We start from the raw sequence: 21,068 nt of genomic DNA on the forward strand, positions 1-21,068 counted from the left end.
GGTCTGATGTATTTGCAAGTCTTTCTACTTCCCAAAGGCAGCAAAGCATAGTGGAAATGCATACCAGCCTTTCCCTCCAGCTATGTGATCTCAGAGAGTTGGTCCAACCTCTCTGCTCTTCCCAGCACCTATGAAACTGGACTGTCATGATAGTGCCAACTGGCTAAGCATGTTGAAATAAGAGCATGAAGTAAGAGCCTGGAACATAGTGGATACTCAGTAAAATATTCAACATGTTATTAGTACCTGGATGTTTGGTCCCTAATCTAGACTATGATGTGGGGCATTGGGTTAGATACCTTCTAATGTCAAGTTCTATGATTCCATGGGATATGGTGAAATGATAAAATGGGCTTTTGATTCAGTTTTGCTAAAACCACCCTCATGTTGAACACGAACAGGAAAGTTACTCTGCTGATCTTGACCGTGTTAAGGTTGTCAGGATCACGAGTTAGAGTCTCAAAACGCCCCAGCTGCTTCCCCCCACCCCCACATGTTAGTTTCTTGGATGCAGGCCTCTGAGCTGAATGCTGCAGCTACTGCTGTTCACTGAGCATGACTCATTAATGGACATGATCATGTTTGGGGGGACCCGTGAAGGAGAATCAACATGTAACTAGGGCAAGATGCCATGTGAAAAATGGCTATCTGGTCATATGTGCTTGGAAACCCTGCTTACCACAGTCTCCTCCTAGAGATTTACCCACTGTAGTATGGAAACTCTACCCAACAGAAATGGAATGCAAGCCACAGGTGCAGTTTAAAATTTTCTAGCAGCCACGTTAAAGTGAAAAAGGAACAGACGAAATTGATCTTATTTACCCTTTTCTTTTTCCTTTTCAGCCACACCCTGTGGCTTGCCAGATCTTAGTTCCCCAACCAGGGATTGTACATGGGCCTCCGGCCTTGGAAGCACAAAGTCCTCACTGCTGGACTGCCAGGGAAATCCCTGAAATAGATTTTAATGATATATTTTATTGAACCCAAGTTACCCAAAATACAACCAGCATTTTTAAGTTATCTTCCTAAATCTTTGACAGTTGGCATGTATTTTACAGCTAGTGCACTTCTCAGTTTGGATTAGTCATGTCTCAAGTGCTCCGGGCCTCATGCAGCCAGCAGCTGCGTTATGGGATGGCTCAGGCTCCAAGAATCCATGCTTGGAGGGAATCCCAATATAACCTGAAAAGGCCCCATGGAGTGACAGGGGAAATAACGGCAAAGAATAGAAGGTGCATTTAGGTTAACCTAAAGGCTGTCCATCTACTCAAAGCTATGGTTTTTCTAGTGGTCATGTATGGATGTGAGAGCTGGACTGTGAAGAAAGCTGAGCACCGAAGAACTGATGCGTTTGAACTGTGGTATTGGAGAAGACTCTTGAGAGTCCCTTGGACTACAAGGAGATCCAACTAGTCCATTCTAAAGGAGATCAGTCCTGGATGTTCTTTGGAAGGACTGATGCTAAAGCTGAAGCTCCAATACTTTGGCCATCTCATGCGAAGAGCTGATTCATTGGAAAAGACTCTGATGCTGGGAGGGATTGGGGGCAGGAGGAGAAGGGGATGACAGAGGATGAGATGGCTGGATGGCATCACTGACTCGATGGACATGAGTTTGAGTGAACTCCGGGAGTTGGTAATGGACAGGGAGGCCTGGTGTGCTGCGATTCATGGGGTCGCAAAGAGTCAGACACGACTGAGCGACTGAATTGAACTGAAAAGCTAAGATCTTGGAAGAGAGTCTGTCCTGAAAAGGCCTAAATAACATAAGTTAGGGTTTAAAATTTCTCATTGTACATTAATGACCAATATCAGCATTTCCCCTAAAACCCCTGGCAGAGACTAACAGAGACACTTGTGGTCCAGGCAGAGATGGGCAGAGGCACCTGTAGTCCAGTCCAGATGATTTGGTCTTGTGTTTATTGATGTTTGAATTCTTATTAATCTTCTGTTTCTCTGCTCCTAGGTGTCTATAGGTTGAGGCTGTGTGGTGTTGGGCAATTTTTTTTTTAATCTGCAAATGGTTAGCAGCAACCACTTCTCAAACTCTTTGGCAAGAGACAACTTTTGCTCTGTGTCTCATCCCACTTTTCTGGTCCCAACCTTTTCACTGTGTCTGTGCGCTGGCGTTCTCTTCACTCTCCAGCCTGACTCCCCCACCTTCGTCTCATCTTCCAGCCAGCTTTCTTCCCCCAGATGGAAGAAGCCACAAACTTGAAATATTTGGTCCCCTCCTGACCTGCTGTGAAATACTTCTTCTCACATACCTCTGTTAAAAACGTTTTATGATCCCGCATATTAATCAATGTGCTTCTTTATCAGCGTCGCATAATTGTGCCATGAACCGCAGCCATAAGTCAAAAGACCTTCTCTAAACTTTCAGTGATTGCTCTGGACAGTTTTGTAGGGGGGAAGATGGGAGACGTTTAATCAGACTGGGAGTCTTTCAGGAGATCATCCAACCTACCTCAGGACTCATCCAAAGGCTGTTTGCTTTTCCCTCCCAAGCATTTCGCTTGATCCAAGGTCTGTTAACAATTTGAAAGTCAAACCCCTGTCTCGGGTTACGGGATGGGTATCTCCTTTTGTTGTGTGGGATCAGACACCCAATCCCAGCTGGTAGATCCCCCAAGGATGCTCCTTCTGCACGAAGCTCCAGAATTACCTTCTCAAGTGGGCAGTGCCACGTAACCACACTGGCCATCCGATCGCCCCTCCTGGAGGTCAGCAGACATCTGCCAGGATCCCAGGACCGTGTTTTATATAAACAAGCCCAGCTCACTCCATCATGTGGAGATGTGTGTGTGGAGACCGGCAATCACCTTGGGACCACATGCTTTTGATAATCTTTTGGCAAGTGAGCACTTCCCCAAGCCAGGATTTGTCATCATCTTTTCTCTTTCTTAGCGGTGAGAGAATAGATACATGTTTTATTGGTTCCACTTTTTTGAAAGTCACTGGTCTGTTTTTTGCTGCCTGACTTTCAAGGCTAAGAATGTCGATTCTGGTTACTTTCCATCTCTCAGTGGAGGTTATTTCCCTTCTGAAGTTGGAGAGGAAAGATGCGCAGGAAAGACGACTTAAAATGCCCAAGATAGAAAGAAATTTAGGGCGAAGTGCCCATTTCCCTGTCTGGGTCTATCTACTCCACCAGCCTGGGACGCCTACCACTCCCTGCTGCTTCACCCTTACCCCCAGCTAAGGTTTGTGCTCAGAAGCTGATAAAGGTGATTTATACCCTGTATCATGAAACTCATGCATTTTAAGTAGTTACTCTATTCCAAATTTGTGCAACCATTACCACTAATTCCATAACGTTTTCATCACCCTGTAAAAGAAACTTGATGTCCTTTAGCCATCATTCCCTTCACCCCCATCACTAATCTACATTCTGTCTCTAGAGATATGCCTCTTCTGGACATTTCACATGAAAGGAATCCTGCAGTATGTGAGTTTTGTGTCTGACTTTTTTCACATAAAACAGTGGTCCCCAGCCTTCTTGACACCAGGGACTGGTTTCATGGAAGACAATTTTTCCACAGATGGGGCGGGGGTGGGGGGATGATTTCAGGATGGTTCAAGCACATAACATTTATTGTACACTTTACTGTCACTACATTGTGATATATAGTGAAATAACTATGCAGCTCATCCCAGTGCAGAATCAGATCATCAGGCATTAGATTCTCATGAGGATCTTGCACGTTAGATCCTTAACATGCTCAGTTCACAGTAGGGTTCACACTCCTTTGAGAATCTAATACCTCTGCTGATCCGACAGGAGGCAGAGCTCGGGTGGTAATGTGAGTGACGGGGAGCGGCTGTAAATACAGATGAGGCTTCACTCACTTGCCCTCTGCTCACCTCCTTCCAGTTCCTAAGAGGTCATGGATCAGTACTGGTCTGTGGCCCAGGAGTTGGGGACCCCTGACTTAGAAGAATGTTTTCAAGGTTCATCCGTGTGTGTAACGTGAATCAGTACTTCATTCCTTCTTATGGCTGAAGAGTATTCCATGCTCCTCACTTGGCTCATCCATTCATCAGTTGATGTACATTAATGTTGTTTCACCTTTTGGCTAATATTAATAATACTGTGATGAACAGTCCTGTATAGGTTTTCATAATATAAATGTTTTCATTTCTCCTGGTTATATACTTTGCAGTGGAATTGCTAGGTCACATGGGAACTCTTTGTTTAACTTTCTGAGAAACTGCCAAACTGTTCTCCAAAGCTGCTGCACCGTTTCACATTCCCACCAATAACACCTGAGGATGCCATCTCTCCACATCCACATCCTGTATCTACTGCCTTTTTGGTCATGGCTATCTGCGCTGGGCTGGAAGAAGCACAAGCTGGAATCAAGATTGCAGGGAGAAATATCAATAACCTCAGATATGTGGATGACACCACCCTTATGGCAGAACGTGAAGAGGAACTAAAAAGCCTCTTGATGAAAGTGAAAGTGGAGAGTGAAAAAGTTGGCTTAAAGCTCAACATTCAGAAAATGAAGATCATGGCATCTGGTCCCATCACTTCATGGGAAATAGATGGGGAAACAGTGGAAACAGTGTCAGACATTTTTTGGGGGGGGGGGCTCCAAAATCACTGCAGATGGTGACTGCAGCCATGAAATTGAAAGATGCTTGCTCCTTGGAAGAAAAGTTATGACCAACCTAGATAGCATATTCAAAAGCAGAGACATTACTTTGCCAACAAAGGTCTGTCTAGTCAAGGCTATGGTTTTTCCTGTGGTCATGTATGGATGTGAGAGTTGGACTGTGAAGAAGGCTGAGCGCCAAAGAATTGATGCTTTTGAACTGTGGTGTTAGAGAAGACTCTTGAGAGTCCCTTGGACTGCAAGGAGATCCAACCAGTCCATTCTGAAGGAGATCAGCCCTGGAATTTCTCTGGAGGGAATGATGCTGAAGCTGAAACTCCAGTACTTTGGCCACCTCGTGTGAAGAGTTGACTCATTGGAAAAGACTCTGATGCTTGGAGGGATTGGGGTCAGGAGGAGAAGGGGACGACAGAGGATGAGATGGCTGGATGGCATCCCTGACTCAATAGACTGAGTCTGAGTGAACTCTGGGAGTTGGTGATGGACAGGGAGGCCTGGCGTGCTGCGATTCATGGGGTCGCAAACAGTTGGACACGACTGAGCGACTGAAATGAACTGAACTGAACTGATCTGTGTGGATGTGAAGTCCTAGCTCATTGTGGTTTTCATTTGCATTTCCCTAATAACTAACGATTTTGAACAGCTTCTCAGGTGTTTATTGACCATTTGTACATTTTCCAAGAAATGTCTTTTCAAATCCTTGGCTCATTTTCCTTTTTTTTTTTTTTCATTTTCCAATCAGTTGGGTTATTTGTCTTTTCATTGTTGAGCTCTAAGAGTTTTGGGGGGTGTTTTTAGACTTTCTTTTTTGATTTAGACCATTTTTGAAGTCTTTATTGAATTTGTTACAACACTGCTTCTGTTTTATGTTTTGGTTTTTTGGTCGAGAGGCATGAGGGATCTTAGCTCCCCAACCAGGGGTTCAATCCCTGGAAGGGACTGGAAGGCAAAGTCCTAACCACTGGATCACCAGGAAAGACCCTAGACCCTTAACTGATATAATATTTGCAATTTTTTCCCCCATTTTGCAGATCACTTTTTCACTTTTTGGATAGCTTTCTTTGAGGCAAAAATTTTTAATTTGGATGAAGCCTGATGTACCTATTTTTAAAAATCTGGTGCCTGTGTGTAGGATACTTTTTAGGCTATGTCACCTCTTTGAGTGTACTTATGTTTTAAATTTTAGCTCTAGTTATAGACTGTCATTCTCTGCCTTTGGGTAAAATAACAGAAGCCCAAGAATCAAGTAGGCAAGGATTCTGAGGGGCTAGGAGGTCACTCAGATTACCTGCATGTTAGAAAGCACTTAGTTGGTTAGTTAGTGGTAGTCGCTCAGTTGTGCCCGACTCTTTGGGACCCTATGGGCTGCTGCCCACCAGGCTCCTCTGTCCATGAGATTTTCCAGGCAAGGATGCTAGAGTGGGTTGCCATTTCCTTCTCCAGGGGATCTTCCCAACCCAGGGATCGAACCCAGGTCTCCCGCACTGTAGGCAGGTTCTTTACCGACTGAGCTACAAGGGAAGCCCTGGTCACAGCTTAATACTGAGACAGGTATCTCAGTGTGTGTGTGTGTCTGCGCATACAAATTGGCATTGCTTGAGGGGCTGATAGACACGACATAGGATTAAAGAAGTCGACTCACAGACTAGGATTGAAATCGAGGGTGAGAACACCACCTCTCACATGTGTGTGGTTTATCCCACTGCTGATTCTTCCCAGTCCAAGGTGGAGATGACTTCTCTAAACAGATGACCCCTCTAAACAGGGCCTCCACATTTATCGTGTTGTCCTTCTGCCTCTAATACTCACATTACCACCTTCATCCTGCTTGACCCCTATCAAAAGCAGAGGGGCACTGAAGCCTAGACCCTCGGTCAGACAATGTTTACACTTTATTTGCTCACTTATCATACTCTGTTTTGTACACTCCTGTGCGCACACCCTCCTTGAGAATCTCAAGTTGGAGGAGGGGAGGCTGGAGCGTTCTTTGCCTCCCCATTGTGCTGGGGATTGGGTCTTGAACACTGGGTTCTCAGTTAACACTTGTGGCCTTGACCTGAACATCTGCTGACCAATTCTCAGAGCCACTTTATCTAATGTACACTTTTGTCAATTATGGCTTTCATCTTCATAGCCTTCCAGTTATTTTTTGGCTGTGCCATAGCATGCAGAATCTTAGTTCCCCAACCAGGGATCAAACCCATGCCCCTGCAATAGAAGTGCGGAGTCCTAACCACTGCACTGCCAGGGAATTCCCTCCTCTAGTTATTTTAGAAGCACACACACAAAACCCTTTTAAGTGTATGACAAGAATTCAGATCATATATTACTTGGGTCCATTAAAGAATTAATACAGAAATTAAACGTCAACATCAGGTGAGCTCTTACTCCCTCTGTCTGTTCTTCTCTATACATATTTTAATTGAAGTAAAATTCATATAATGTAAAGTTAACCAGTTTAAAATGAACACTTCTGTCATTTAATATATTACCAATGTAGTGCATACCACTTCTAATTCCAAAACATTTCCATCACTCCTCAAAGAAACCCCACTCCCAGTCACTTTCCATGCCCCCCTCTCTCAGCCCCTGGCAACCACCCATGTATGGGCTCTTTCTGTGAATTCCCCAATTCTGGATATTTCCTATAAATAGAATCATATCATCAGTGGCCTTTTGTATCTGGCTTGTATCATTTATTAATAACTTACTATTTTGAAGTTCATTTATGTTGCAGGATGCCTCAGTACTTCATTCCTTTTCATAGCTGAATAATACTCCATTGCTTTGCCCTCCTAATTTTTAAAAATGAAGTTTAAGTTAACTACCTATATCCATAAACAAATAGCCCAACTGTCTCTCCCAGGCCTCCATAGTGTCATGTAACCAGAATCTGACAGGCAGAATGTCACACTAACAGGATTGGACCTCTTCTTCACTGTAGTCAAAGCTGAGTCTAATTAATCAGATAATGTAAGCTGTTCCAATTTAATTCCACTCAAATAACATCATGAAATTTGGGCACTAGGAAGGATTAGTGGCAGAAGAAAATAAATATGAATAAAGCATCTGAACAGATTTGATTCCTGTTAGAGGCATGTCCTGCCCCCATGGTCTACCAGCCTGTCCCCATCATCAGTAAAACTCACCCAGCCTGCACACTCTTTCAGTGGGGAAAATACTCCTGCCCTAGGCTATTCTAACTCTAAAAACCTGTGATTCTGTAGGTCCTTAGTTTGTTTCTACCCCAAATGTCTCACATATCTTGATATTGGAATGTTTAGAGAGAATCTTATTTGGGGAGACTCAGCTGGACCATCAGCTCAGGAGCACCACCCTGGAGGCAATGAGGACAGGTTTTGGATTCTGTGGAACCCTGGAGACTAAAGCAGAAGATGGTCACGAGCGCAAGCTTGTGGATGAATCATGGGGTACAGAGATCAAGGCAGCGTTGTGGGTTCTAATTATGGCTGCAAGAGTTGAGCTTCCTTTGGGTCTCTCCTTGTTTCAGTGTCTTTCATTCTTCTGCTCAGGGAGATTGGGAGAAATCAGAGAGGAAAAGCCACGGGGTCCCCACCATGAAGGTTAAGGAGTAGAATAGATCTTTTAAAATAATTTCAGTGGTGGCTACATGAATAATATGGAAAGGGGAGAAGAGTGAGATTATAGAACTGACAAGTTCTGAATGGAATCATTTGGAAATCAGAAAGTAGTGCTCTCTGTAAGGCACCAGTAGAAAATGTCAGCACCACAGCACTTCCTGGTGGAACCATTGAAGGGGGTCAGGAGGTGCCCCTTGCCCAATATGCTGCTTTAGCATAAAGATCATTTTGAGCTCAAGGCAACTGAGAATCAACAGGTACAAGAAGAGTTCTCTTGCTTGCTAAGTCACTCCAGTCATGTCCGACTCTTAGCTACCCCATGGACTATAGCCCACCAGGCTCCTCTGTCCATGGAATTCTCCAGACAAGTATACTGGAGTGGGTTGCCATTCCCTTCTCCAGGGGATCTTCCCAACCCAGGGATCGAACCCGGGTCTCCTGCATTGCAGGCAGATTCTTTACCATCTGCACTTCCAGGGAAGACCTAAGAGTTCTCTGCTGCTCTGGCCTCCCCTTATCCACCTAGGAGCCGAGCATAAATTTCCCTTGGTGACCAAAGTCCCTTTTTCCTGTACCAGGAAGAGGAGGATGACTCATATCACCAGAGACAGAGAATTGGCACCAAGAAGAGTCTGCATAAACAGACTTTACTGAAATAACCCTTATTTTCCATTAGCTCTTCTGCCATGGGATTCTCCAGGCAAGAACACTGGAGTGGGTAGCCATTCCCTTCTCCAGGGACTCTTCCCAACCTAGGAATTGAACCTGGGTCTCCTGCATTGCAGGCAGATTCTTTACTGTCTGAGCCACCAGGGAAGCCCCATATCACAGCCACTTCCCAAAACCCCCTTCCTTTCTTAAAATGCTATATAAGCCCTTGAATCTGATAACCTCTTTTAAGTTTTATTCTTTTCTATAAATTCCCATGCATGTAAAATGTTAGTAAAAATTGTATGTCTTTTCTCCTGTTATTTTGTCTTTTGTTAGTTTAATTTACAGGCCCACATGGACAAACTTTAAGAGGATAAGGGGAAAGGTTTTTCCTCCCTGACACCATGCATCCTACATGATGTGTGGATGGGGTGGATCCAGAAGGGTGCTGGGCATTTTGTGATTACAAGTGAGGGAGACTCCTCCCAACTTGATTCAGTGCCCTGGCATTGTGGGATTTTGCCAAGGCAATTTTTGTGATGACTGTCCACGAGAATAGCTTGGTAAATACCTGGTGACCGAATGGCTGATGGCATACTAACAGCAATTCACAGAGAATAGCTTTCTCCTGATGAGTTTTACCTACAGACCTAGAACAGAAAACAGATAGAAGCAGTCAGAGATGTTAAGGTGGGACTTGGGAGAAGATGAAAAATTGTGTTTAATAAAAGTCATAGAAAGGCAAAAAGTGATACTGCGTTTCTTGTTTTCCTTAAGGAGAAAGGACTTAATGGAAGTTGTTGACTGATTTGAGAGGAACTGATCACCCAGTCATTCAAAAAGGGCATTTTGTCATCTGAAAAACATTCCAAGGCAGGAATTTTGTTTAGAGTTAGAGTACAAAGTCTTCCACTATAATCCCAGAAGACACGTTGGTGAAATTTAGTTTCCCTAGAATAAGTGGTACTGAGCCTTCAAAGGAAGACAATACATGACACATCTGAAAAAATATTTGGGGATTGAAATGGGTGCCTGTGACTTAATTTTCCAGTGGCATTACACCAAGCAGGACGAGAAACAAACGTTTTTATGTCTAAGATGAGAAATAGTGTGGTTATGAAAGATGCTAGTTTGGTATGGCTAATAAGCCACGACCCATGAAATAAGCCAGGGCAATGAAATGAAATATATGACAATGAAATACCAGGTGAAATACTGGGCCAGACTGGCGAGTGGACAGAGGAATGTTGCACATGGCAGAGAGATAGCAGAATGATCCTTCCACCTTTGAGAACTGAGTAGGGGTATATGATTATGAAGGACCGGGGCACTTAACCTGCAAAGGCGGATTGAAGGAGCTGGACTCCTGAAATCGACCGATTCCTGAAGTTGACCGGCTCGGGTGTGCAGACGGCTGGGGGAAGAGGGGAACCACCTCCCACGAGGAGGTACCTGTAGGATGGAAGGACGACTGGTTTGCCCGGATTCAGAGTCAAAAAGGTGGGAGGGGGGAGCTCCTACCATGGAGAACAGATAGCAGAGAAAAAGGAAACAAAGACCACCGAAAGCTGAGTCTGGACACGGAAGGAAAAGTTAGGTCAGCTAACAGGGAAGACAGAACAGCGGCGAGAAAAATGCAGCGTGGCCCGGCCCTATGGTCAAAGGCGAGAAAGGACGGAGGCTCGCTGGAAACCGGTCCTCCTTCGTGGGCAGAAAGTTCCCGCCGGGCCGCGGGCAGATAAAGGAATCCGAGGCTGACTGCCAAAGACCGGAGGTAGGAGACGCAAGAAGAGTTCAGAAGTTCAGGAAAATAAAAGAGGATTATCATTCAAGGGTTCTGTGGACCAGAGAAAAGGTGAAATGACAGGAAGCTCTGAGAGCGGCGGGGGAGGGGGCGTGGGGGGCGGGGGCGGGGGAGGGGGCGTGGGGGGCGGGGGTGGGGGAGGGGGCGTGGGGGGCGGGGGTGGGGGAGGGGAGGGGCGGTCACTGGGAACTCCGCCTGGTGAGGATGGGAAGCCAGCTAAGTAAACAGACGGAGGTGCGCCGGCGTCCTTGTCCCGGAGCACCTAATCAACCAAATAAGCTCCTCACAAAAGACCAGACAGTGGAGGACTGGTTCTGAGCAGGCTCCATTTTTATAGTCTTGGGGAGAAAACCTTTCTGCCTTGGCGCTTCAATTAGGAAAAAAAAAAAAAAGTTTAAGTATTGTGTATATATATGAATGTGTATGTATACGTACATATATACACACACACATTTTTTTTTTCTATTTTAAATAAAGCCACAGCAGATTTGAAAAAGCATTCAGAGGGTTACATGTAACAAAGGAAGACAGAGGGATGGGAGATATCAGCTGGGATGCCCTGGAGCCCCCCTTTCCATGAAATAGAGGGTGACAGAAGATAATGAAAAAGATGTAAAGGAAATCAGAAGTGCAGTGAAGGCAGGGCAAATTAGAGAAATAAATTACTGCCCCAAACAGGAGACAAATCTAGGAAAACATTGACAGCAAGGAAGGAAGAGAGAAATCTCTGTAAATGATGGGGATGAAAGAACAAATGAAGATGTATGTTAATAAAATCCAGAGGGGAAAAAGCAAGACATGTTCTGATGAATGCCTGAAGCATGAAGGAGCGTAGAAAGAAAGGAGTCAAAATGTTGGTTAAAATTAGGATAAATAAAACCAGTGAGCAGAATTTTTTGGTTATAATTTTTAAACATTTATATTGAAGTGTAGATGGTTTACAATATTATGTTAATTTCTGCTCTACAGCAAAGTGATTCAGTTATGCATATATATATTCTTTTTCATATTCTTTTCCATTATGGTTTATCATAGAATATTAAGTATAGTGCCCTGGGTTATACAGTAGGATCTTGTTGTTTATCTGTCCTGTATATACTAGTTTGCATCTACTAATCTCCAATTCCCAATCCGTCCCTCCCTTACCCCTCTCCCACTTGGCAACCACAAGTGTGTCCTCTGTGTCTGTGAGTCTATTCTGTAGATAAATTCATTTGTGTCATATTTTGATTCCGTGTATAAGTGGATATCATATGGTGTTAGTCTTTCTGTTTCTGATTTACTTCACTTCAGATGATAGTCTCTAGGTCCATCAATGTGCTGCGGATGGTGTTATTTCATTCTTTTTTCTGGCAGACTAGTACTCCACCGACATATATGTACATCTTTATCCATTTGTCTGACAATGACATTTAGGTTGTTTTCATGTCTTCGCTTTTGTGAATAGTGCTGCTATGAACATTAGAGTGTATGTATCTTTTCAGATTATGATTTTCTTCGGATGTATGCCCAGGAGTGGATTGCTGGATCATATGGTAGCTCTATGTTTAGTTTCTTGAGGAACCTCTATACTGTTCTCCATAGTGGCTGCACCAATTTACATTCCCACCAGCAGTGTAGGAGAGCCCCCTTGGAAAGTTATAATTTCTAGTACACTCACAAGTTTTGAAACTTTGTTAAGACAGAATATTTAGATTTTTAAAGGCCAGAATTAGAGAATTAGAGCATAAAGAATCTGTTTCTCCTTTGGATAGACTTACAGTTGGTTTAAAAAATGGGGTTTGTTATATTTGGTCTTAGGGTTCTGATGCACTCTTGAAAATTTGAAATGACTGCAAATAAGAAATTCAAAGATCATTTTGTAAAAATGGTATATTTTCTCTGTTTCTTCCTTTCAATGTCTTCCTGTACACACACATATACACAAACTTGAACATTCTTTTTCCTAAACATTTGCAGACATCATGATACTTCAGTATGCATTTCCTATTAGAACATTCTCCTACCTGCTCACAAAACCACTATCACACCTAAGAACACAAATAATAATTCCATAATATCTAATATGTGGGCAGTCATATTTAAATGTCTGCAATGGCAGAAACTGGAGAAGGAAATGGCAACCACCCCAGTATTCTTGCCTTAGAAATCTCATGGACATATGAACCTGGTGGGCTATAGTCCATGGGGTCACAAAAGAGTTGGACAGGACTGAGCAGGCATGCACGCACACATTATTTCTGATATGAGAAAAATATTGTTGAGACAAGGTGATTTGCCTAAGGCTGATGCACAGAACATTTGCTCCATTTCACTTAAGTAGAATTTCATAGTAAGATGGCTTTGCATTTTTAAATAATTTTAAAATGATAAGTATCAAAGTTGTCAAAATCATGCAGGAATTATCACTCCTCCCTTAGCTATACTGAGCCCTCAGGACCAGTCAGCTGTTGTCATGGGCATTTACATTCATTAGCTTAGTTGAAAAGTGAAAGTTGATCAGTCATGTCCAACACTTTGCGACCCTATAGACTGTAGCCCATGAGGCTCCTCTGTCCATGGAATTCTCCAGGCCAGAATACTAGAGTGGGTAGCCCTTCCCTTCTCCAGGGGATCTTCCCAACCCAGGGATCAAACTCAGGTCTCCCACATTGCAGGCGGATTCTTTACAGCCTGAGCCACCAGGGAAGCCCTGTAAACTTAGTTAACATATCACAAACCCCCACAATGATGACTCAGAGACCCTCTCCTGTCACACAGCAGAAGCTCAGAGCTGTTGCCAGACTGCATTGTGTCTGGAAGCTGGCAGGATACCCAGATGAGCCACATTGAGCTCTTATACCACTTTCCTGCTCTGACACCCCAGGGTACCAACACACACTGCCTTCGAGTATATTTCAAGACTGCACTAGTCCCTCTGTACTCACGGGTTCTGCACCCTTGGTGCTTGAAAACACTCAGAAAAAAAGAGAAAGTTTTGAAAAGCAAAACTTGGATTTGCTATGCCCTTGCAACTCTTAATGTAGAATTTATATTGTATTAAGTTTAAAGCTCAACATTCAGAAAATGAAGATCATAGCATCTGATCCTATCACTTCATGGGAAATAGATGGGGAAACAGTGGAAACAAATCACTGCAGATGGTGACTGCAGCCATGAAATTAAAAGATGCTTACTCCTTGGAAGAAAAGTTATGACCAACCTAGATAGCATATTCAAAAGCAGAGACATTACTTTGCCGACTAAGGTCCGTCTAGTCAAGGCTATGGTTTTTCCAGTGGTCATGTATGGACGTGAGAGTTGGACTGTGAAGAAAGCTGAGCACCAAAAGAATTGGTGCTTTTGAACTGCGGTGTTGGAGAAGACTCTTGAGAGTCCCTTGGACTGCAAGGAGATCCAACCAGTCCATTCTGAAGGAGATCAGCCCTGGAATTTCTTTGGAGGGAATGATGCTGAAGCTGAAACTCCAGTACTCTGGCCCCCTCATGCGAAGAGTTGACTCACTGGAAAAGACTCATACTGAGAGGGATTGGGGGCAGGAGGAGAAGGGGACGACAGAGGATGAGATGGCTGGATGGCATCACTGACTCAATAGACGTGAGTCTGAGTGAACTCTGGGAGTTGGTGATGGACAGGGAGGCCTGGCGTGCAGAGATTCATGGGATCGCAAAGAGTCGGACACAACTGAGCGACTGAACTGAACTGAAGTAGTATAAGGGGTGTCCCAGATGGTGCTAGTGGTAAAGAACCCACCTGCAATGCAGGAGACATAAGAGACAAGGGGTTCAATCCCTGGGTCAGGAAGGTCCCCTGGAGGAGGAAATGGCTACCCACTCCAGTAATCTTGCCTGGGAAATCCCATGGACAGAGGAGCCTGGAAGGCTACAGCCCATGGGGTCACAGAGAATCAGACACAACTGAAACGACTTACCACACATACACTCAAGTAGAATAAGTAATCTAGGGATGATTTAAAATGTACAAAGGATTATGTGGTAGTTTATATGCAAATAGTGTGCTACTTTATTTATTTTAAAAATATTTATTTTTATTTATTTGGCTGCTCCAGGTCTTAGTTGTGGCACACAGGATCTTTAGTTAACTAACCAAGGATCGAACTTGGGTCCCCTGCAATGGGAACTCGGATTCTTAGCCACTGGACCACAGGTAAGTCTGAATAGTGTGCTATTTTATATGAGGGACTTGAGCATCCTCAGATTTGGGTATCTGTGGGGATTCTGGAAGCAATCTCTCGCAGATACCAGGGGATGATTGTATGTTTGTAAACTGTATGTAAAAACCTGTATGCAGGTCAAGAAGCAACAGTTAAAACCGGACATGGAGCAACAGACTGGTTCCAAATTGGGAAAGGAATACATCAAGGCCATATATTGTTGCCCTGCTTATTTAGCTTATCTACGGAGTATATCATGCAAAATGCTGGGCTGGATGAAGCACAAGCTGGAATCAAGATTGCCGGGAAAAATATCAATAACCTCAGGTATGCAGATGACACCACACTTATGGCAGAAAAGGAAGAGGTACTAAAGAGCCTCTTGATGAAGGTGAAAGAGAAGAGTGAAAAAGCAGGCTTATTATTCAAAAAGCGAAGATCATGGCATCTGGTCCCATCACTTCATGGCAAATAGCTGGAGAAACAATGAAAACAGTTGACAGACTTTCTTTTCTTGGGCTCCAGAATCACTGCAGATGATGACTGCAACCTTGAAACTAAAAGACACTTTCTCCTTGGAAGACAAGCTATGACCAACCTAGGCAGCATATTAAAAAGCAGAGACATTACTTTGTTGACAAAGATTTGTCTAGTCAAAGCTATGGTTTTTCCAGTAGTCACGTATGGATGTGAGAATTGGACCCTGAAGAAGGCTGAGCACCGAAGAATTGATGCTTTTGAACTGTGGTGTTGGAGAAGACTCTAGAGAGTCCCTTGGACTGCAAAGAGATCAAACCAGTCAATCCTAAAGGAGATCAATCCTGAATATTGATCGTAAGGACTAATGCTGAAGCTGAAACTGCAATACTTTGGCCACCTGATGCGAAGAGCCAACTCAATGGAAAAGACCCTGATGCTGGGAAATATTGAAGGCAGGAAGAGATTGAAGGGGATGACAGAGGATGAGATTGCTGGATGACATCATCCACTTGATGGACATGAGTTTGAGCAAGCTCCAGGAGATGGTGAAAGACAGGAAAGCCTGGCATGCTCCTGTCCATAGGGTCGCAAAGAATCAGACAGGATTGAGCAACTGAACAACAACAATGTAATTTTTCAAATGAAGTCATAAAAATAGGTGGTGTCCTCTCCCCAGCTGATTCCTTGCCAGTGTTCTCAATAGTTGATGTTTGAGGGAGTCATTAAGTTGCCACTTTGAAGAAAGTAAAATGGCAAAGAAGGCAAGGTGAAATCTTCGGCCTTTCATGCTTTGGGCCAATGCAAACCCATGGGATTCCTAGGACACATCTTGACAATAAAGGGAGACTGCAGAACACTTAGTAACAATAAGAGAAAGAACAGATCCTGCAAATGAGAAATATTGCCACTTAATGAACCTAGATTAAAAGTAGAATTAATGAAAATGGATCTTTCTCTTGCTTTTTGTTATATGAAGATTCCAGGAAGGTTAGGGTAGATACCTTGGTCCATTTGCCTTTGTATTCCACAGACTTCATGCATAGTTCAGAGTATACGTTGATCCCCAGATAATATTTATGTTAATTCAGCAAATATTTCCTGAATGTGTTCTATGTGCCTGGTGCTGACCCTGCCCCCAAATAAGAAACAGACAACATCCATCCTTCTTGGTAAGCATGATGGACAGTGGGGCAAACGCCTAGCGTTGCAGGCTTGGGAGGGACAGGAAAGGCTTCCAGGAAGAGGTGTCATTTAAGTCAAGACTAAAGGTAGATTAGTGATTCAAGCTGGCTGAACTGAATCAGTGAATCATCTTTGAAGTAACTTGAAGACACAGGGAACAGTAACCTATATACACAGATGTTTATTGTTTGAATTAGCAGACCAACTGGTGAGAGTGGTGGCCTGTGTATAGAAAACAAGGGACTATGACAAGGACTTACGCCCTTTTACACCTTAAAAAAATTATTTATTTATTTGGCTGCGCTGGGTCTTAGTTGTGGCATTTAGGAGCCTACCACATGCGGGCTCAATAGTTGCCACATGCAGGCTCTTCGGTTGTGCTTTGCAGGCTTAGTTGCCCTAAGCCATGTGGGATCTTAGTCCCCAACCAGGGACCGAACCTGAGTCCCCTGCACTGCAAGGTGGACTCCCAACCACTGGATTACCAGGCAAGTCCCCCCTCTTAACTTGTTTTCTGATTTGTTTGAGTAATTAAAATGATTTTTTTTTGTATCCCTTGGCATCCCTTTAAGAAAAAAATTTTAAAAGAAAATGATAAATTTATATTCTGGATGGAAGATCACTGCAGGGAACAGAACAGGAAGGGTATAAACACACCCCCTTTTCAATTGAGCAAAGTTTGAGGATGCTATAAACTTGACAGGGGTCTAAGGGAAGGGGCTATGCTTTCCAATCTGTGAGTGTCTTGTGGGCTTATCCAGGGACTGAAGAGAGGAGACCAGGATGGTGAACCTGTTAAGAGGGAGGGAATGAAAGTGAAAGGGAGGACTTCTCTGCTGGTCCAGTGGTTAAGAATCCACTGCCAATGCAGGGGCCACGGGTTCCACCCCTGGTCCAGGAATATCCCACAAGCCTCAGGGCATCTAAGCCCACATGCCACAACTACTGAAGACGGCGTGCTCTACAGTCTGTGCTCCACAACAAGAGAAGCCACCACCATGAGAAGCCCAGGCTTGGAAACAAAGAGTAGCCCCTGCTCACCGCAGCTAGAGAAAGCCCGCAGCCAGTGAAGACCCAGTGCAGCCAATAAATAAATAACTAATATTTTTAAAAAAGAAAGTGAATGGGTTCATTAAAACCTTGGTAATTTTTCTTTCTGGTACTTTATTATTTTTTAATTATTTAATTTATTTATTTTACTTTACAATATTGTATTGGTTTTGCCATACATTGACTTGAATCCTCCATGAGTAAATATGTGTTCCCCATCCTGAACCCCCCTCCCACCTCCTTCTCCATCGCATCCCTCTGGGTCATCCCAGTGCACCAGCCCTGAGCACCCTGTATCATGCATCAAACCTGGACTGGTGATTAATTTCACATATATTTTACATGTTTCAATGCCATTCTCCCATATCATCCTACCCTCACCCTCTCCCACAGAGTCCAAAAGACTTTTCAATACATCTGTGTCTCTTTTGCTGTCTCTCATACAGGGTTATCGTTACCATCTTTCTAAATTCCATATATATGTGTTAGTATACTGTATTGGTGTTTTTCTTTCTGGCTTACTTCACTCTGTATAATAGGTCCAGTTTCATCCACCTCATTAGAACTGATTCAAATGTATTCTTTTTCATGGCTGAGTAATATTCCATTATGTATATCTACCACAGGTTTCCTATCCATTCATCTGCTGATGGACATCTAGGTTGCTTCCATGCCCTGACTATTATAAACAATGCTGCGATGAACACTGGGGTACTCGTGTCTCTTTCGATTCTGGTTTCTTCAGTGTGTATGCCCACCAGTGGTATTGCTGGGTCATATGGCAGTTCTATTTCCAGTTTTTTAAGGAATCTGCACACTGTTCTCCATAGTGGCTGTACTGGTTTGCATTCCCACCAACAGTGTAAGAGGATTCCCTTTTCTCCACACCCTCTCCAGCATTTATTGCTTGTAGACTTTTGGATAGCAGCCATTCTGACTGGTGTGAAATGGTACCTCATTGTGAAAACCTTGGTAATTTTTTTTAAAAAGGAAACCTCCAGAAACAGAAATGGGGAGACAATCTGGGAAAAGAAGAAGGGAAAAGAAGGCGACATGGCAAATGCATCCCTGAAGCAACTGTTCCATGTCTTTGGGTGACCCTTCCTTTTATACAGTTGTTGCGTTTTACATTGTGAAACAGACAAAGGGTAGTGTTGATGAGGAATGTTTCTACAGGTGACACAGCAGATATGTTTACAAGAGGGTCAGTATTACTGGGCGAGAGTGTTCAGGTGTGAATTTCTTTTCTTTTACTTTCTTATTGAGGTATAATCGATTTACCATGTTGTGTTTGTTTCGGGTATGCAGCAAAGAGATTCAGTTATGAAAAAAAAGTCGGATAGTCATGTTCGACTCTTTCAATCCCATGGATTGTAGCCTGCCCGACTCCTCTGTCCATGGAATTCCCCAGGCAAGAGTACTGGAGTGGGTTGTCTTTTCCTTCTCCAGGGGATCTTCCCGACCCAAGGATCAAACCAGGTCTCCTGCATTGCAGGCAGGTTCTTTACCAACTGAGCCACTCGGAAAGCCCCTTTGTATATGTACACAGATATATTTTTTTCAGATTCTTTTCCGATGTTGGTTATTATAAAATATTAGGCACAGTTCTCTGTGCCATACACACTTGTTGGTTATCTGTTTTATATATAGTAATGTGTATATGTTAATCCCAGACTCCTATTTATCCCTCTCCCTCCTTTACCCTTTGGTAACCAGAAATTTGTTTTTTATGTCTGTGGGTCTGTTTAAGTTTTATATATAAGTTCATTTGCATCTTTTTTTTTTTTTTTTGGATTCCACATATAAGTGATATCATATGATATTTGTCTTTCCCTGTCTGGGTTGCTTTGCTTAGTATGATAATCTCAAGGTCCCTCCACATTGCTGCAAATGGGAGGTGTGACTTTTTTTAAATTAATTTTTTTATTGAAGGATAATTGCTTTACAGAATTTTGTTGTTTTCTGTCAAACCTCAACATGAATCAACCATAGGTACACACATATCCCCTCCCTTCTGAGCTTCCCCACCTCACCCCTCTAGGTTGATACAGAGCCCGTGTTTGAGTTTCCTGAGCCATACAGTAAATTCCTTTTGGCTATCTATTTTACATATGGTAATGTAAGCTTCCATATTACTCTTTCCATACATCTCACCCTCTCCTTCCCTCTCCCCATGTCCACAAGTTTATTCTCTATGTCTTTTTCTCCACTGCTGCCCTGTAAGTAAATTATTCAGTATCATTTTTTAGATTCCATATATATGCATTAAAGTATGGTATTTATCTTTCTCTTTCTGACTTACTTCACTCTGTATAATAGGTTCTAGGTTCATCCACCCCATTAGAACTGACTCAAAGGCATTCCTTTTTATGGGTGAGTAATATTTCATTGTGTATATGTACCACAACTTCTTTATCCATTCATCTGTCAATGGGCATCTAGGTTGCTTCCATGTCCCAGCTATTGTAAATAGTGCTGCAGTGAACAATGGGATACATGTGTCTTTTTCAGTTTTGGTTTCCTCAGGGTATATGCCTAGGAGTGGGATTGCTGGGTCATATAGTGGTTTTATTCCTAGTTTTTTAAAGGAATCTCCATACCGTCTTCCATAGAGGCTGTATCAATTTACATTCCCACCAACAGTGCAAGAGTTTTCCCTTTTCTCCACGCCCTCTCCAGCATTTGTTGTTTGTAGAGTTTTTGATAGTAGCCATTCTGACCAGTGTGAGGTGATATATCATTGTAGTTTTGATTTGCATTTCTCTAATAATGAGCGCTGTTGAGCGTCTTTTCATGTGTTTGTTAGCCATCTGTATGCCTTCTTTGGAGAAATGTCTGTTTATAGGTCTTTTCCCCACTTTTTGATTGGGTTGTTTGTTTTTCTGGTATGGAGTTGTATGAGCTGCTTGTATATTTTGGAAATTAATCCTTTGTCAGTTGTTTCATTGGCTATTATTTTCTCCCACTCTGAGGGTTGTCTTTTCACCTTGCTTATAGTTTCCTTTGCTATGCAAAAGCTTTTAAATTTAATCAGGTCCCACTTGTTTACCTTTGTTTTTATTTCCATTACTCTAGAAGGTGGGTCATAGAGGATCTTGCTTTGATTTATGTCATCAAGTGTTTTGCCTATGTTTTCCTCTAAGAGTTTTATAGTTTCCAGTCTTACATTTAGGTCTTTAATCCATTTTGAGTTTATATTTGTGTATGATGTTAGGAAGTGAACACTTCCAAACTCATTCTACGAGGCCACCATCACCCTGATACCAAAACCAGACAAAGACAACACAAAAAAAGAAGACTACAGACCAATATCACTGATGAGCATAGATGCAAAAATCCTCAACAGAATTTTAGCAAACAGAATTCAGCCACACATTAAAAAGCTCATAACCATGATCAAGTTGGGTTTATCCCAGGGATGCAAGGATTCTTCAACATATGCAAATCAATCAATGTGATATACCATATGAACAAATTGAAAGATAAAAATCATATGATCATCTCAAT

Source organism: Capra hircus, chromosome 13, assembly GCF_001704415.2.
Source record: "Capra hircus breed San Clemente chromosome 13, ASM170441v1, whole genome shotgun sequence".
NCBI classification, from domain to species: domain Eukaryota; kingdom Metazoa; phylum Chordata; class Mammalia; order Artiodactyla; family Bovidae; genus Capra; species Capra hircus.